This window comes from Triticum urartu, chromosome 5, assembly GCF_003073215.2.
Source record: "Triticum urartu cultivar G1812 chromosome 5, Tu2.1, whole genome shotgun sequence".
Classification (NCBI taxonomy): Eukaryota; Viridiplantae; Streptophyta; class Magnoliopsida; order Poales; family Poaceae; genus Triticum; species Triticum urartu.
In genome coordinates this window covers 594,578,532-594,598,239 of record NC_053026.1, presented here as the reverse complement: position 1 = coordinate 594,598,239, position 19,708 = coordinate 594,578,532, and the positions used below count along the sequence as shown (strand labels likewise).

Genomic DNA, 19,708 nt, shown 5'->3' with positions numbered 1-19,708 from the left:
ATAAGGTAATTGTACCTTCTCCCTTATTAGAAAGTAGTTCATCACAGAAATCTGTTCCTGTGACTACTACACCAATTAGTGAGGAAGCTAATGACGATGATCATGTAACTTCAGATCAAGTTACTACCGAATCTCGCAGGTAAACCAGAGTGAGATCTGCACCAGAGTGGTACTGTAATCCTGTTCTGGAAGTCATGTTACTAGACCATGACAAACTTGCAAACTATGAGGAAGCGATGATGAGCCCAGATTCCGCAAAATGGCTTGAGGCCATGAAATCTGAGATGGGATCCATGTATGAGAACAAAGTATGGACTTTGGTTGACTTGCCCGATGATCAGCAAGCAATTGAGAATAAATGGATCTTCAAGAGGAAGACGGGCGCTGATAGTAGTGTTACTATATACAAAGCTAGAATTGTCGCAAAAGGTTTTCGACAAGTTCAAGGTGTTGACTACGATGAGAGTTTCTCACTCGTATCTATGCTTAAATCTGTCCGAATCATGTTAGCAATTGCCGCATTTTATGAAATCTGGCAAATGGATAACAAAACTGCAATCCTTAATGGATTTCTTAAAGAAGAGTTGTATATGATGCAACCAGAAGTTTTTGTCAATCCTAAAGGTGTTAACAAAATATGCAAACTCCAGCGATCCATCTATGGACTGGTGTAAGCATCTCGGAGTTGGAATATACGCTTTGATAAGTTGATCAAAGCATATAGTTTTATACAGACTTGCGGTGAAGCCTGTATTTACAAGAAAGTGAGTGGGAGCACTACAGCATTTCTGATAAGTATATGTGAATGACATATTGTTGATCGGAAATAATGTAGAATTATTCTGCAAAGCATAAAGGAGTGTTTGAAAGGAGTTTTTCAAAGAAAGACCTCGGTGAAGTTGCTTACATATTGAGCATCAAGATCTATAGAGATAGATCAAGACGCTTGATAAGGTTTTTCAATAAATACATACCTTGACAAGATTTTGAAGTAGTTCAAAATGGAACAGACAAAGAAAGAGTTTATTTCCTATGTTACAAAGTGTGAAATTGAGTAAGACTCAAAGCCCGACCACGGCAGAAGATAGAAAGAGAATGAATGTCATTCCCTATGCCTTGGTCATAGGTTCTATAAAGTATGCCATGCTGTGTACCAGATCTATTGTATACCCTACCACTGAGTTTGGCAAGGGAGTACAATAGTGATCTAGGAGTAGATCATTGGACAGCGGTCAAAATTATCCTTAGTGGAATAAGGATATGTTTCTCGATTATGGAAGTGAAAAAAGGTTCGTCGTAAAGGGTTACGCCGATGCAAGTTTTGACACAGATCAGGATGACTCTAAGTCTCAATCTAGATACATATTGAAAGTGGGAGCAATTAGCTAGAGTAGCTCCGTGTAGAGCATTGTTGACATAAATATTTGCAAAATACTTACGGATCTGAATATAACAGACCCGGTGACTAAAATTATCTCACAAGCAAAACTTGATCACACCTTAGTACTCTTTGGGTGTTAATCACACAGCAATGTGAACTAGATTACTGGCTCTAGTAAACCCTTTGGGTGTTGGTCACATATCGATGTGGACTATGGGTGTTAATCACATGGTGATGAGAACTATTGCTATTAGATCACATGGCGATGTGAACTAGATTATTGACTCTAGTGCAAGTGGGATACTGGAGGAAATATGCCCTAGAGGCAATAATAAAGTTATTATTTATTTCCTTATATCATGATAAATGTTTATTATTCATGCTAGAATTGTATTAACCGGAAACATAATACATGTGTGAATACATAGACAAACAGAGTGTCACTAGTATGCCTCTACTTGACTAGCTCGTTAATCAAAGATGGTTATGTTTCCTAACCATGGACAAAGAGTTGTTATTTGATTAACGGGATCACATCATTAGTTGAATGATCTGATTGACATGACCCATTCCATTAGCTTAGCACCCGATAGTTTAGTATGTTGCTATTGCTTTCTTCATGACTTATACATGTTCCTATGACTATGAGATTATGCAACTCCCGTTTGCCGGAGGAACACTTTGTGTGCTACCAAACGTCACAACATAACTGGGTGATTATAAAGGTGCTCTACAGGTGTCTCCAAAGGTACATGTTGGGTTGGCGTATTTCGAGATTAGGATTTGTCACTCCGATTGTCGGAGAGGTATCTCTGGGCCCTCTCGGTAATGCACATCACTGAAGCCTTGCAACTAATGAGTTAGTTGCGGAATGATGTATTACGGAATGAGTAAAGAGACTTGCCGGTAACGAGATTGAACTAGGTATTGAGATACCGACGATCGAATCTCGGGCAAGTAACATACCGATGACAAAGGGAATAACGTATGTTGTTATGCGGTCTGACCGATAAAGATCTTTGTAGAATATGTAGGAGCCAATATGGGCATCCAGGTCCCGCTATTGGTTATTGACCGGAGACGTGTCTCGGTCATGTCTACATTGTTCTCGAACCCGTAGGGTCCGCACGCTTAAGGTTTCGATGACAGTTATATTATGAGTTTATGAGTTTTGATGTACCGAAGGAGTTCGGAGTCCCGGATGAGATCGGGGACATGACGAGGAGTCTCAAAATGGTCGAGACGTAAAGATCGATATATTGGATGACTATATTCGGACATCGGAAAGGTTCCGAGTGATTCGGGTATTTTTCGGAGTACCGGGTAGTTACGGGAGAAGCAATGGGCCTTGATGGACTTTAGTGGGAAGAGGAAAAAGGGTCAAGGGGCTGCTGCGCCCCCCTCCCCTCTGGTCCGAATTGGACTAGGGAAAAGGGGGCCGGCCACCTTTCCTTCTCCTCTACTTCCTTCTCCCTTCCTCCCCTCTTGGTGGACTCCTACTAGGACTTGGAGTCCTAGTAGGACTCCACATCCTGGCTGCACCAATTGCCTTGGCCGGCCTCCTCCTCCTCCATCCTTTATATACTGAGGCAAGGGGCACCCTGTGAACACAAGTTAATCCATGTGATTATATTCTTAGCCGTGTGCGGTGCCCCCTTCCATCATAGTCCTCGATAATATTGTAGCGGTGCTTAGGCGAAGCCCTGCGACAGTAGTACATCAAGATCGTCACCACGCTGTCGTGCTGACGGAACTCTTCCCCGACACTTTGCTGGATCGGAGTCCGGGGATCGTCATCGAGCTGAACGTGTGCTAGAACTCGGAGGTGCCGTAGTTTCGGTGCTTGATCGGTCGGGCCGTGAAGACGTACGACTACATCAACCAAGTTAACGCTTCCGTTGTCGATCTACAAGGGTACGTAGATCACACTCTCCCCCTCTCATTGCTATGCATCACCATGATCTTGCGTGTGCGTAGGAAATTTTTTGAAATTACTACATTCTCCAACAAATATATGGCGGGAAGGGATTGGCGGGAAACGGGTGGCGAGAAAAATACATTTCGGCCTAATGTATGAGCCATGTAACTTCGGCCTACACGAGACCAAAAAGTACTTTTCGGCCTAGACTTGACCAAAAAGTCTATTTCGGCCTAGACTTGACCGAAAAATGCCTTTTCGGCCAGGACCCCACCACTTCGGTCAAGAAATGGCCGAAAAGTCTACTTCAGCCTAACTGTGGCCGTAAACTCCTATTTCGGCCGCCCGACGGGCTACTACTTTTGATTTTTATGAAAATCATATTATAGTTTCCGAAAATGCTATAAAATATATCATAGTTTTGAAAAAAAAATCCGTGTTACGCAGGAGTCGTGTCGACATCATCATCTCCTGCCTGGACACGGTGAGATCGTGACGCTGGACGCGAGTTGGCAGGAGACCGCAGTCGGTGCAGGATGGTCGTTTGTGAGGTGTACGTATCCTTTTGTATTTGAAGTAGAGAGCGTTTCTTCTTTCTTTCTTTTTTTTGCCGGGAGCGTTTCAAATATCCTATCCGGCCCGTTTGGGTTTGTGGAACGTGCACTAGTCGCCCAAATCCAGGCCTAGCGAGGTTCCTTTCCTTTTTCCTCCCCACACGGATAGTAATTCTCACAAAAGAAAAACAAAGGAAAGTTGAGGCGACTTAGATCCTCGGCACTGCCGGCCTGAAGGTACGATCACTCCCACGTATCCTGATTCTCTTTCTCTTTGTTCTCCTCATGGATTAATGCGTTTTCCCATCACACCATCAGATTAGCATTGGCGGTGCAGTCGCGGAGATTCTTTCTCCTCTGTGCCGGCAATCTTCCTCATCGCTAGATGAAGACATGTAAGACGATGTCTATTTGCACCCCACTTGACGAGGCTTAAGGCACACATGTGTTTGATATCTTGGGTTACAGCAAGCATAAAGGTATGGGCCACGACGACAACAGCTACATTCGGTCCGGGGTTTTCATGGTCGGCAACCACAACTGGGCCATACGCTTCTTCCCTGATGGGTACAAAGGAGAAGGCCAAGATTACATCTCAGTTTATCTCGAGCTTTTGTGCATCACTGAACTCCGGGCATCCTGCGACATGAGGCTGGTGGACCAGTGCACTGGAATCTCGTATTCAATGCATAAAACAGGACCTAAGATTTTCAGGTCCGGTGATATTAGTAGGTTTGCTCCACTGACTCCTATTTTCATAAGGCGAAGTGAGATCGAGGGATCCGTGTACCTTAGGGATGATCGCCTAACGATCGAATGCATCGTCACAGTTTTCAAGAGGCCACATGTTACCGAAACCAAATCGTACCCCAAAATCGACATGCCACCAGCTGACATGACTGACCATGTTGCCAAACTGCTCGAAGAAAAGGAGGGATTTGATGTCAGTTTCCTTGTTGGAGGAGAGATGATTGAAGCGCATAGGTTTGTTCTTGCTATGCGGTCGCCTGTTTTGAAAGCAGAGCTCTATGGGTCAATGCAGGAGGCGAGGCCGGGGCAGTGCATAACCGTCGAGGACATGCAACCTGCTGTTTTCAAGGCCATGCTCCATTTCATCTATACTGACTCTTTGCCTAGCGGTGACGATACTGAGATGGTTCGACTTTTACTAGTGGCTGCGGATAGATAAGCAATGGATAGGCTCAAGCTGGTTTGCCAAAGTATCCTTTGCGAGGACCTGAACAAGGACACTGTGACAACCACATTGGCTTTAGCTCACCAACATAACTGCCACCAGCTTAAGGATGCTTGCCTTCAATTTATCGAATTATCAGGTTTTAAGGATTTCAAGGCGACTTGTCCATCTTTCATAGAGGACCCATTGGAGAAGAGAAGAAAATTTTCGTGAAGTCTATGTTGGTAGATTTGCTAAATTTCTCATACCAATTTGTCATAGGGATAATCAGCACGATGTTACATGAATTCAAGAGTGGTTAAGTTAATTCTCAAGTGATATGAATGGCGTGAAAGTCGCCCTAGTCAACCTGTCCAAATCTGAACTTTTTATTTAGGAGTGCTTCTCTGCTACCTGTAAGATTTTCTCTTAATTTTCTTTCAAAAGTTATTTCTTGTGTGCAACCTTTATTGAGCATTTGATGCCCAGATGGTCTATGTCAGCATGCAATGAGAATGAAATAGGATTTCCCTCTTCCTTTCACTTTCTATACTAGTTCGCCTCCTCTCAGATTTGTGTAAGTGCCCTCTTGCCGCCAGTCCACCAAGGCTCCGGAGGCCCTTGGGTCTCTCGAAGACACGACGAATCGCAGCTCCACGGTAGCTTGACTTTTCATAATTGTAACACAAGAGAAAGAACTGGCCAATTGGCAGGGGTAAGAGATGTAAATCTATAATATAAGTTGGTAGTTGAGAGTTTCTGATTTATGCAAGACCAGTTTATAAGCATCTGCCTTCCCAGGGATAAAAAGCGCGTGCCATGAAAAAATGCAGAAACATTTTCACTTCTTTCAGACTATTTAGTTAGCAAAATACAAACAGTATCAGTGGTGCAAGCTGTAGATCAGACAGAGAAAATTTTGCTTATTAAATTGGCAAGTCTTGTAGAATGAAGAAGAACTGTGTCTCCAAAAAAAAATCATTCAACTGAAAAGAAAATGTTCTGAAATCGCATTTCTTCTAGACGAAATAGCTAAGGAAATGAATATATAAGTTGGTCACAAGTCTGATCTGCGTCATCCCACCCCACAAGTGCAGGTGTTCCAAGTTGATGGCGATCTGTCCATTTGAGTGTAACTGAAACCGAACCTAAGCGAGGTCTCGAAACATAGTTTTTTTTTAATGAGAAACAACGTTGTGGCACGCACAATTAAGCACAAGAGGGCTCCATGTGTAGCTAGTCTTGTGTTCTTTACAGGGAGATTGGAGAAAGTTGTAGTCTGAATGGTAGTTCAGTAGTATGTATTGGCCATAGCATGTTATTAGAATTTACAATCATGGTCACATGTAATTAGCTCAAACTGAAACAGTAGGGACGAAACTTCAGAATCAAGGCGTCAAAACTTGTGCCAGATTATGGATCTTTTTTAGGAATTGGCAGCTTGCACTGCCTATATATTAAGGAGTAAATAAAGTACAAAGGTTGCGTTACAAAGCCCCTTTTTTTAGGTGGCCCAACCCAAAGAAAATGAGAGAAGAACATCAATCAGGTTCAGGTTATGGGCTGTTGTCGACATCAGAAAGCCAGCGGACTGAGAGAGTTGGTTGTAGAATATCCTGCTTGATGAGCTGAAGGATAGCAGACTCTTGCAAAGCTTTGTGATCAAAGACGCGTTGATTTCTCTCCTTCCAGATGTTCCATGCTGTGTATATTGCTGCAGTTTTTGCCTTCTTGCCCAGGCTGGAGGCGAGGTCGTTCCACCACAGAGGGATAGATGTTGAAGATTGAGCAGTAGGCAGAAGCGAAGGGATGCTCAGATCATCAGCCACAAGGAATCAAACAGTGCGAGCGTAGGGGTCTCATCCTGCTGGTCACAGAGGTTGCATGTCTCACTGTGAGGTATCCCACGGGTCTCCAGACGATGTTGTTTGTAAGAATCTTCGCGTAACCAGACCCACATAAAGAAGTGGCACCTGGGTTCTACCTTGGCAGACCAGAGCCTGTCGAAGTGCATATTGGCAAAGGAGTCAAGGAATTTCATACGAGTGATTCAAAGCTGCAAAGGCAGTATGCAGAGTGCGACCCGAGAGTCAAACCAACCTTAAAAACCAGACTAGAGAATATTTTGCAGAATTTAACTGAAACTGAGTCAGTCAAACATATAAGGTAACACTAAAGCGGCAGGAAACATATGATATACTAAAGTCACTGGACACAGTTCATGGGGATGGATCTGATCTACCAAGTAGTCTAGTCCTAGTTCTAGTAGTAGCTACAGATAGTAATACTTGGAAACGAAGATGAAACCCAATCAACGAATCAAGGAAGCTATTTACAGGAATAACTGAAATTACACGCAGTGAACAGAGTTAACTGTCCCCCGCAAAAAGAAAAATTAGTGTTAACTGAAGTTTAACAAGCTTACAGCAGTTAAACTTCAGTTAACTGTGTGTTCTAAAAAAACTTCAGTCAACTGTAGCCATTGTCGGACACTGAACAGGGAGCCCTTGGTCTTCGAGAGGCGTTGATCTGAGCGCACCCTAGCTGCCGGCTCCCGGGTAGCTGTCGAATTCTTAAGAGAAGGTGTTGATTTCATCGGGTATCTTCAGAGACAGGAAGTTCAGAGAACTAGTGTCCTGACAACTGAAACTAAAAAATTTGAGCACTCATTCGATTTAGCTGAAACTAAACCAGTCAAACATACGAGGTAAACCAAAGCATCAGGAAACAACAAAATATTATTTATGAATCAGACTGTGATTTGGAACACCATGGCCTTTTCTCGACGCCAAATAATTTACCGACAACAAAGGACTGAAAGACATAAAAGGAAACAACCAGATTAAAGTCACTGGACACAGTTCACGGGGATCAATCTGATCTACCAATGAGTGTGTTTCTAGTTTTACCAGTAGCTACAGATAATAATACTTGGAGAATAAGATGATAACCCGTTCAACGAATCGCAGAAGGTTAACTGAAGTTACACGCAGTGAACAGAGTTAACTGTCTCCCGCAAAAAAAGAGAGTTAACTGAAGCTTACAGAAGTTAAACTTCATTTGACTGTATTTTCAGAAAAGAAACTTCAGTCAACTGTAGCCTTTGTCAGACGGGGAGCCCTTGGTTTTCGAGGGGCATTGATCTTTCACAAGCGGAGCGCATCCTAGCCGTCCGTCTTTCTGGTAGCTGTCGAATTCTTCAGATAAAGGTGTCAATTTCTTCAGGTGTGTTCAGGGACAGGAAGTTTAGAGAAATTGACACAAGCAGTACTGTTGAGTGCACCATATCGATAAAAATCGATACATCCATCATGCGTCGGCAAACTTAGAATACCAATTAGCTAGCTAGCTTATTACACGTACTGCTAGTGCTAGGCGAGCTAGCTTCGTCTTTGTAAATTAGAAAAGAAAGAATCAGCTAGCTTACTACACGTACTGGAATCAATTTGATCGATGTGTCTCTATAAATTAGATGTGAAAAGTGTTGAAATTGGATTTGTGGTTCCTCTGTAAACTTTATATATTTCATATCATCATCCTTGCTCAGGTTATAATTTTGTTGTATAGTTAAATTATTTTTTAGAGAATGTTTTAAGTGTAACCAACCGCCAGAAAAATATATAAAAGCTAGAACTTGGGTCGACCTGGGATACCCATCGGGCTAGCGAGGTCGCTGCCTTCTTTTGAAATGCGTCGGCCCATGGCCTCCAAAATTGGCCTCGAGGCCAACAGGGCCAGGTCGGCTCATTCCCATCCTGAGTCCCATCCCTCCTACCTGATCAGCCTCCTCGAAAGTAGCATTAAGCTCGTGGATCTGCGGCTCCAAATCAACCCCAGGCGCTTGGTGCAGATTACTCTTGTGAAACAGAGTTAACTGAAGTGTACAACAGTTAAACTTCAGTTATCTGTAGCCGTTGTTACCCAGCCGTTGTCAGACACTGAGACACTGAACAGGGGAGCCCTTGGTCTTCTAGAGGCGTTGATCTTTCATAACTGGAGCACATCCTAGCCATCCGTTTCCCTGGAAGCGTACCGGTTCGCGTCTTGATAATTACTAGTGGCTGGGGCGCCACCAGGTGGCGCCTCCTAGGCGTTATTGTACGCACTAATCAAGCTTACGTAGTTGTTAACACGTTGACAGTGCATAATGGTTAAAAATATAACATAACTTCACCGATAGCAACAAACAATAGCACTAAGTAAATATTTTTTGGTTTCTTTAAATCACATTCATACACCTCTTATTAAGAGACCAAAAAAATCAATCATTGCCAAACCAGAAAGTGCCATTCATGTACATCAGGAAAGAACATTCATAACTAAGATATCACTCTCATTAAGATCAGTCAACTGATTATGAACCTAAAAACTCAGGGTACCAATTTGGTAGTTGCCAAGCCACTTTCCTGAACACAAGAAAAGCAAACATACATTATCATCACATCAAGCTTATTTGTTAACTCCAGAGTTAGATATACCTAGCAACAATCAATAGGAAGCGCACCGTCAATTCATTTATGGAAATTTGTGCATCATGTGAATAAATAACAAATGAAAATGATAAATAGCAGTTCAAATAAACTCGAACTAAGTTCTGAGTCCAGAGTCCAGACTAATGTTTTAAGTTGCCATGGTAACACTACACCTATCAAACTTACACTGATAGGATTGTGAAAATCATGTTGCAAGGGGTTTGAAAAACAAGCGCAACATCGACAACGTGAAGTTATGACCGATGACACTATCCAAGCAATCAAATACGAAAAGTATGCTAAGTGGACTGTAGAACACAGTGACTGTTGGCATTTGACAACATTCATGATTTATGATTTAGCAGTGAGAGGCATCCGAGTATGCATACCAGCCATGGCATGAATCAGCCCGAGGTTCTTGAACACGCGGATGGGCGCGCCGACCGGCACCGTGAGCAGCCCTAAGTATTAAAACCAAAAAAACAGCATACACATCAGAGAGCATGCCAATATGAACTCAAATGGAAATATATTCACTGGGAGAAGAATGTAAGTACAAAAACGAATGAGATTTCCATATCTCAATAAATCTTAGGCTTGGGGTTCCCTAATAGTTGCTAACTTGCTATAATGCTTTTACAAAATATAGGGCTTTCCTGAAAGAAAAGAATTTCTTGCAGAGACTAATGTAGGGACTCCTTAAGGTCACATTGGTGTGACTACATAAATTGCAAATTGTTCGCCAATTGTAATCTTGGTTGCAAATTTGAGTGCCAATTCCATTGCTATTAGATTGTCAGCACCAGCAACATCCCAAGGGATCAAAATTTCAGTTTGTGTACATCATGTCATAACACAAACATCAATGTTGAATTTACACAACACCACCTTTAGCAAAAAAGGCATGACTGAAACAAAAATAATGTGTCCTATGTAACAAAAGTAGGAAGAGAAAAATAAATCTATCTTCTCCTTGCATTCTATGGTGCGTGTTTTGCCATGTTTTACCAGCAGAAGAATATGAAGGCAACTGTGGAGGTTAAGCTATGCCTAACAATCAATATTCCAAGCATCGGGTAGAATACAAAGGAAGAACTCCAAACCTGAATTCACATAGGATGGCTAATATATCAAAGGATCACCACAAGTTCCATGAATAAATGAGCCCCTTTCTATGTGAAACAGCCACATGCCCATATCATTATAAAAACATGCCATGTAAAAGTACCCAAAAAATTAAATGGTTATGAACATTAGCTGAGCACTTTTCTCCACTACAGCCTTGTTGTAATAGAAGTAAGAAAATAGCTGGAGACATGTACAGGGCTTGTAAGAACCTCTCGAGCACATCTTTCTTGTGCTGCTCTCATGTTCATGGGATGACTGTTGAAGAAATAGTAGCATACCCATTAAATATGTTAAAGAAATCAGGTCCATGAATTATATCACCCAATTGGATTAACCTGTTGAGGAATTGGAGAAAAGCAACACACAATCATTCGAAAATGAGATCAGGTTCTGAGAGACATTTCAAGTGGATTACAAGAACCTGCAGTACCATGAGCATCCATTTTACTATAGATTCTTAGTTCGATGAAGGATTTATTTACCTCTAGCCGATTTTTTCAAATCACTATAAATGCATTTAACATGTAGATACTGTCTGTATGTAATAACAATTAACTTTGATAATCTAATGCAAGCATTCCCCTAGTGCAGAAGCAATCGAACTGCAATGTTCATGACAACGAAATGGAAATTATTTTACAGATATTATGTTTTCAATCTTTGCACCAAAATATACTACAGAAGATAGCAGAAAAATGCAGCTGTGCTTTATGAGACATCTTACCTTTTGTTCCTGAATAATTCCTCTATCAGGACCGAGCTCACTTTGATACCCCCAAAAGTTGAATAGTTCTCACATGGCTCAGCCAATCATAAACACTCCAAATACACCAATAAAAGCATATGCATGAAAATACTCATGGATTAATTTATCTAGCTTCTATTCTTGAGATAATAGCTCTGCTCTGTTTACTTTTGAAGTTTCTTCATGATACAAGAGATGAACCTGCATGTAAAGACATTGAGTTGAAGATCTCTTTTTATTTGGTCTGACATCCAGGTAAAAGGCGAATGCCATAAACTAACAACCATTAACAGGAAGGTAAAAAGAAGCAACAACAAACAAAAATGCTGACATTATCTACAGCCCCAACAATTTATCCTCATGTTGAATCCATAGTAGGGAGGAGAGACATCTCTAGATTCATCATTTATCTACAACATAGATTATCAAAACTGAACCTAAAGGAGATGATTCTGGCTATGAAGATGTAATGGAGAGTGACGAATCTGCATCAATGAGGTGTCTGAAGTCTGAACCTTTCATCTACCTTGAAGAGAATGGCATGCAATGAGGTGTCTGAAGTCTGAACCTTGCTCCATATTATTCAGTTCTCAAGTTGCTGCAACCTGAATCAGCATCAATCCTCACCGCCTACTACTCCGATCCGGGGACGTATGGCATCCACCGGTCCCATCTCCCACAGGCCGTGTCACGGAATAGGCCGGGAGGCAGATGAGCGCCAGTGGGAGCAGAGCAGAGGAACTGTAAAGTCGCTGCTGCTCCTGCATCGTGCGGCCACCTAGCCAGCGAGCCAACCGCCGCACCCTTCATTGACCCGGCTCGACCAAGTCCTCCTCCACATCCTCGTTGGCGGCGCCTTCCCTTCACTGACCCCAACACCATCATCCTCCATCGAACAGTCTCCGTACGGCGGCGGTGACTCCGGCGGCTCCAAGACCTCGAACACCGGCGCGAGCGGTCCACCGGCACCGAATCTCCTCCACCCGACGTCCTTATGGCGGCTCAGTCCCCGTGCTCCTTCTTCAGAGGAGGAGAGGGGTCAAGGAGGAGGGGATGACGCAGGGTTTGAGTTCAGCTAGGAGAGAAGAATGGGGAAGAGAAGACGTGGGAGAAGCAGCGAACGCGGACGCAGTGGCGCAGGGACGCATGAGGGAGGCCACCAGCAGGGATGGGGCGGCGGCCGCAGTAACCCTAGCGGCGAAGGCGGACCTGAGCAACCTTCCCAACCACTGCCCTGCCCGGCCTCACCCAGATGGCCGTCTTAGTGTAGTGGACCTGGGCGACGGAGGGAGGATCCGCGGGCTGGCAGCTGGTAGAGCTCGAGGTCGCAAGAGGTAAAGAAAGAGAGAAGGGGTCGCGTGCGTGGAGGAGAAACAGAGAACGGAAGGGATGGATTCGCGGGGAAGGAAAGGAAAAGATTTTACCAGCGCAGGTGTTATCTCGGGACGGCTCATACCACGCGCAAATCTCTCTCCCCATCCGACTCACAGCAGCAAAAGCCTTCCTTCCAGTTGGCCAGCGCGAACAGTAGCGCCTCTGCCCACGTGGCACGCGCGAGCGATCGCCCATGATGCGTATCTTAATCCCTGTTCAAAAATTCATCCGATTAACCAGTTAACTTGCCGATTAATCCCTACTCATAGGGTCACTGAGTAGCTGATAAACTAATAAATCGTCCGATTAATTGATTAAATGGCCGATTAACTTGCCGATTAGCCTATTAATCCCCTACTCGCCAGCCAACCGAGCAGTTACCAGTTAACGATTTCCTCAACAATGATCTTAATGTGTTCGATAGTTGTCGAATTCTTTCAGACAAGGTGTCGATTTCTTCAGGTATGTTCAGAGACGGAAAGTTCAGACACCATTCGCTTTAACTGATACGGGTTGAGACCATTCAAACATACGATTTAAAGCCAAAACATTAGGAAACAACAAACGATTACTAACGAATCAGCTTTAAGGACTGCAAGATATAGAAGGAAACAACTCTATGTATTGGCCTTGGCCATAGCATACTAGTATAAGAATTTTCAATGATGATCACTTGTGAAACGTAAGCTTAAGCTGAAGGATGATCACTAGTAGCAAGGAAGCTCACTCATTTGGTTAAACTGAAAGTGAAACAGTGAACACTTGAGGCAAAACTGAAGAGTCAGAAAAGAACAAAAGATTAACGGATATATAGTTCCATTTACTAATGCCATAGCACTGACAAGGAAACAAGCACAAGTATATAGTTTCATTGATATACTCAAGTATGTATCTAAGCAAGCACAAGCATAGAGGTGTTGATGTTTCATAGCTGGAACGCATCCTAGCCGTCTCCCTGGTAGCTGTCGAATTCTTCAGAGAAGGTGTCGATTTCTTGAGTTATGTTCAGAGACAGGAAGTTCTGAGAACTAGTGTACTGACGAATAGTAGAACTGTAGAATATTTTGCAAAATTCTGAGCACTCATTCGGTTTAACTGAAACTGAATCAGTCAAACATAGTATGAGGTAACACTAAAGTTTGACTGTAGGATCACTAGTAATCTAGTTCTAGCACTATCTACAGATAATAATACTTGGGGAAGAAGATGATAACCCAACCCACTAATGGTGGAAGCTACTTATTGGAGGAACTGAAATTTCAGCAGTTAAACTTCAGTTAACTGTAGCCATTGTTGGACACTAAACCGGGGAGCCCTTGGTCTTCGATAGGCGTTGATCTTTCATAGTCTGCATGAAATTTGAGCGCTCATTCGGTTAACTGAAATTAAACCTTGCTTAATGAAAACTGAGCCCTGGCGGTGGCAGTGGCGATGGCTGCATTGAACTTGAGCGCATCCTAGCCGTCCGTTTCCCTGGTACCTTACCGGTTCGTTTCTTGGTAATTGTAGCTGTCAAATTCTTCAGACAAGGTGTCGATTTCTTCAGGTGTGTTCAGAGACGGGAAATTCAGAGAACTAGTAAAAGAATTTGCAATAATTATCACTTGTAAAATGTAAGTTTAATCTGACTAATCAGTAACAAGGAAGGTCACTCACTTGGTCAAACTGAAACTGAACCAGACGAACACTTGAGGCAAAACTGTAGAGTCGGAAAAGAACCAAAGACTAACGGATATATAGTTTCATTTACTAATACCATAGCACTGACAAGGAGACAAGCACAAGTATATAGTTTCATTGATCTACTCTAGTATTTAATATCTAAAAAAAGCACAAGCATAGAGGTGCTGATCCTTCACAAGTGTCGTCTGTGTCCCTGGTAGATGTCGAATTCTTCAGAGAAGGTGTCGATCTCTTCAGGTATGTGTTCAGAGACAGGAAGTTCAGAGAACTAGTGTACAGACGCATAGTCTGAACAAAATTTGAATGCTCATTCGGTTTAACTGAAATTAAGCCAGTCAAACATTCGAGGCAAAAACAAAGCATCCACAGCCTTATTCCCACGCCAAACCACTTACCGACAACAAGCATTAAAAAGTGTTAACTGTACAGCAAAAAAAAAAGTATTAACTGAAGCTTACATCAGTTAAACTTCAGTTAACTGTGTGTTTTCATAAGAAAAAAAACTTCAGTCAACTGTTGCCGTTGTCGGGCACTGAACAGGGGAGCCCTTGTTCTTCGGGAGGCACTGATCTTTCTTCAGGTATGTTCAGAGACAAGAAGTTCAGACAACTAGTGTCCTCACAACTGAAACTAAATACTTCGATCCCTCATTCGGTTTAAAGGAAACTAAACTGAACCAAAGCATCCACAGCCTTATTCTCCACGGCGAATCACTTACCGACAACAAGCATACGCAGCAATGAATCTTTTATATATATTGGCCGTAGCACATTACTAGTATTTACAGTGATCATCACTCGTAAGCTTAAACCAGAACAGTAGCAACTAAAAGTCAAACAAACACTTGAGGCAAAACTAAAGCATCCACAGCCTATTCTCCGACGAAAAAGATATACAAGGACTGAATCTGTTATATGTAGTAGTGGCTTAAACTGGAACAGTAGGAACTAAACTCTGAGTCTGAGCACTCATTTGGTTAAACTCTGAATCAATCAAACACAAAGAGGCAAAAATCAGTTAAAACAAAAGCGTCAGGAAATAGCCAAAGATTAAGGAATCAGACTGCACTAGACTGAATGACATGGATCCACAGCAAGTATATATATAGTATCATTTACTAAATGACAAGGAAACAAGCTCCTACAAGTTCATCATCTACTCGATCAACTAGTATGCATTCGGACTGATGACATCACATTTGGCTACATTTGGATTGATCATTTGTTGAAGCAAAGCTCGCACACTGGAAACCCGCCCTCAGACATCCGCGTGGGCTCCGGCGCTCCGCAGCGATGGCATCCCTGACCTTGAGCGTGGGGCGGCGCCGCGGAAGAAGACTGGCCGTGGTCGAGCTGGCGCCGCGGACCAATGAGAATGCCCCGACCCTGAGCCAGAGCGTCAACCACTTCCTGGTGAGCCCGAGCCTTGTCAGCCTGAGCCTGGGCCAGAGCCCGAGCCTGAGCCATACGCTGCTGCTGCTCAGCCCGAGCCCGAGCCTGAGCCTGAGCCTGAGCCTGCCGGTAGGAATCCACTCTGAAGCAAGCCTGGAGGAAGCAACGCCCGCAGATGGGCACCCAGTCCCACCACAGCACCGAGGGAAAATCAGTTTTGCTAGAACTCATCTAGATAGATTTAATTTGGTCTCATTCATCTTTTATAGCCATTGGATGTGATGCTATAAGATGCGTGTGTGCTGACGTTGGTTGTATTCATTCTTGTTTTTCAGGTGAATGAGACCAAATTACGTCTCATCTAGATGAGTTCTAGGTACTCCCAGGAAAAATTGCAAACGACGCACAGGAGGGGCGCTACTGCGGTGTGCAACAGAGAGAATTACAAAAGAGAAAATCCAACTCGGGCGTCAGTGAAGAACCTGGATTGGGAGGGAAAGCACCTGGATTGTCGCCCGCCCACTGAGAGAACCAGCCGACGCGACCATGAGCTGCAAGAAACGCGGGTATCGACCCGGCGCCGCCACCGACAGCTGCAAGAAAGAAACCGCGCGCTAGCTGTTAGTACAAACCAAGAGAGAGCGCAAGGACCCGATCGAGCGCTAGATGGTGTAGAGGACCTGTAGAGGCAAGATATTGCTCTAGATGCTGTAGAGGCCTGGCGTGGAAGAAGATTTTTCTCTCGCAATCCTCGCACAAGGGCAGCGGGGTACCTTCCATAATCCAAAGCCGGGGCGTGGCCACTTCGCAAATAGTGCAATCCCGTTCCACTGAGGCTACAAAAGAATTACACTTACACATCAAAGAACCGCATCGCACGGACCAGAGAGACAGAATTTGGGGCTGGGAGGAAGGGAAGGGAACGCAACGCACCTTGATCGCCCACGGGCGGCATCGTCTGACAGCGGTTGCCGTTCTGGCCGCTCGCCGGGTGGATGCCCAAGGGCGCACTCCCACTGGCTGCAACTGTCAGATTTACCGGTGGACTCGAATGGAACTGAGAGAATCCCCCGTGCCCGTCAGCTGCAACAAACCAAGGTTTAATCTGACAGATGTTAGAATACAAGAAGCGGTGAATTCCATCACTCCCACCGGCTGCAGTAACAGAGAGAATTACGCAACAGAAACCAAGAAATCCAACTCCGGCCGGCGTCAATGAGGAACCAGAGAGAAAGAGTTTTGCGCTTTTCTTGGGTTGGGAGGGAAGGGAACACACCAAACTGAGAGAATCCCCTGAACCCCGCCCCTGACCCGCCCCCGCAGCCACCTCCAGCGAATTGTGGGTTGGCGATCTGGTTCTGGCCGCCGAAGGGCGCACTCCCACGGGCTGCAACCACAATTACACAACAGAAACCAAGAAATCCAACTCCGGCGTCAGTCAAGAACCAAGAACCGTACGGATAAGCAGAGAGAAAGAATGTTGCCATTTTCTTGGGAGGGGAGAGAACGCACCTTGATTGCTCAGCGTCTGCGAGAGCCCCGACCCGCCCCCGCCACCGGGAGCTGCAAGAATCGAAGGTATCGGATCAGATGTTACAATCCAAGAAGCGGGCACCAACGCAAGAACCAAGGACGCCGGTTTCTTGGGCACCTACCTCCACTGATCTGGGAAGAGGCGCCGAGTGGAAGCTCCTGCTGAGTCCCGCCGCCGCCGGCAGTCTCCGTCCGCCCTGAAGTCTGCGACGAAGTACCGGCAGTGTCTTCGACAGCTTTCCCCTTCCCCTTGTCGGCCATCTCGCCACCGCTGGTGCGCTCAGATGAAGAGGAGAGGGGGAGGGCGAATGGAAGGAAGCTACGTATGAGAAAGGATGGAAGGAAGGCGAGGCGAGGGAGGCTAGCTATATAGACGACGACGGACAGAGCGCCCGCTGCAACCGATCGATTTCAAGCGGTTGGTGGTCGGTTGGTTTTGGAGGGAACGACACCGGAGGAAGGAAGAGCCTCATAAACGGGCCTAATACAATTCGGATAGCCCAACTAACGGCGCAAATCATCAATAGCCGGGGGGCAGTCTATTTTATTTCTTGGAATTCTAGCGAAACTATTCCGTTATTTTCTACAAATTAAATTTCAGTGTTCCATTCCTCAGAAAAAAACATTCAGTGTATGAAAATAAATGACACTGGCTTTTTTATCTATTTGTCAGACTGCTAAAAAAATAAAATTACCAATAAAAGGTTTACCATGAACGTATTTGTATAGCCCGCATGGTTGTGGCATCGGTCGACCGACCCTTGTTCTCTTTTTTCTCGAATACGCACGAGAAGAGTGCATATCATTCATTATAGAAGAATGGGCACGAAACCCATGTCCACCTTTACAAGCCTATTTACATGCGGATTTTACCGCCTACCCTGCGTTCACATATAGCAATTACTCGCTGTCGTCCCATGCTACATGATCCACCTCAACCCCTAGGTTATCCTCCTTGAAAAGCCCCCGCCTTCGCCCAAAGTTGTCCTTCCTCCTGAATCCGCTGCATGGATCGTTGAAATGATGGCGTCGCTCCATTGAATACCACGTCATTCCGTTGCTTCCAGATTATCCACATCACCAGAAGGCATTTAGCTCTGTGAGCTTTGAGGTTGGCTGAAGCGCCATCCTACCGTATGCACCATTGCTCAAGAGTTTCATCATGTCTGGGCTGGAACTCCACCTTGTTGGTCAATCTACTCACCGCAAGCCAAATCTGCTTCGCAAAACTACACTCCAGCATCAGGTGGTGCATTGTATCCTATTGTTGATTGCACATGGGGCAAGCTGCCTGATGAGGTAAACCGCGCCGAGCAAGCCTATCTGAAGTCCAACATTTGTTCTTTAGTGCCAGCCAGTTGAAAAAGTGACACCGTAGTGGTGCCTTGGATTTCCATGTGAAGCCCGCAGTTGGCGAAACTTGAGGTCCCATGAATCTTGCTGCATAGGCTGAGCTGGTCGAGAAGCGCCCGCTGTTCTCCCACGCCCAACATACGGAGTCTGGAATTCCATCATCAAGCGTAATGGCCGATACTCTTGGCCATGAGGTCAGGTACTGATCCAGTGCCTCCGGAGAAAGGTCCGTGCCAATATCCAATGCCCAGCCGCCATCTCCCAGCACATCGGGCACCAACTTAGTCTGTCTGATTCGTTTTGGGACTCGACAGTATATTTTCGGAGCTATATCTCTGACCCGTGAGCCGGTGATCCATTTATCCTCCCAGAATAGGGTGGATTTCCCATCTCCAATCGTCGTCCTCGCAGCTACATCCACCAGGGCATGTGACTCCGCCGGGACAACGATCAAGAAGTCAGCCCATGGCCTTTCCTCGTCAGTTTTCTGAAGCCATGCCCAGCGCGCCCGTAGTGCCTTGTTTAGTCAATGCAGGTTAGGCAGCCCTGCCCGCCAGCCCACTTGGGCGTGCAGACTTCATTCCATGCAACAGAGCAACTTCCCCCACAGGCTTCCTTTTTACCGCACCATAGGAAATCTCTGCATATCTTGACTAGCGTCGCTAAAGTTCTTGCATGAAGATAAAGGGCCATCATTGTATGAATCGGGATAGCACATAAAACAGATTGGACCAGCAGTAATCGTCCGCTCTGGTTCTTGCAGGACTCCTTGTTCGGTTGGGCGGTTATTGTAGGATTAATCCAGGTTAATGGCCTCTCATGACTTGCATCAGTGGACGTCTCTGAAATATATGTCATTAGTACATGATATGAGAAAATATTTTACATTTTTTGGTCGTTTAGTACTGGCTTAAAAAACTAGATATTAGGTGATGTTATATCGCCAAACTCCATGGGCATTAACCTTTTGAGTCCTCTTGGAAACAAAATAGGGGTGGTATG

The 19,708-nt window shown here is 44.6% G+C and overlaps 1 long non-coding RNA gene and 1 pseudogene across 4 annotated transcripts; one reads left to right on the top strand and one right to left on the bottom strand.

Annotated features, from left to right (window-relative positions):
• The first annotated feature begins 4,256 nt into the window (after positions 1–4,256).
• LOC125506734 lies at positions 4,257–5,261 on the top strand (annotated as a pseudogene).
• Positions 5,262–6,493: 1,232 nt separating this feature from the next.
• On the bottom strand, positions 6,494–12,768 carry LOC125511065. 4 transcript variants are annotated; one of them, XR_007284880.1, is made up of 5 exons: positions 11,899–12,768; positions 11,352–11,573; positions 10,603–10,962; positions 9,889–9,960; positions 7,677–9,433 (listed from the first exon to the last, which is right to left on the bottom strand). It is a non-coding gene; the product is annotated as an uncharacterized LOC125511065 (long non-coding RNA). The 4 variants fall into 4 exon arrangements; XR_007284882.1 differs by lacking the exon at positions 7,677–9,433 and adding an exon at positions 6,494–7,670 and having other exon boundaries at positions 9,889–10,962; XR_007284881.1 differs by having other exon boundaries at positions 7,678–9,433; positions 9,889–10,962; positions 11,888–12,768.
• Between the last annotated feature and the right edge of the window lie 6,940 nt (positions 12,769–19,708).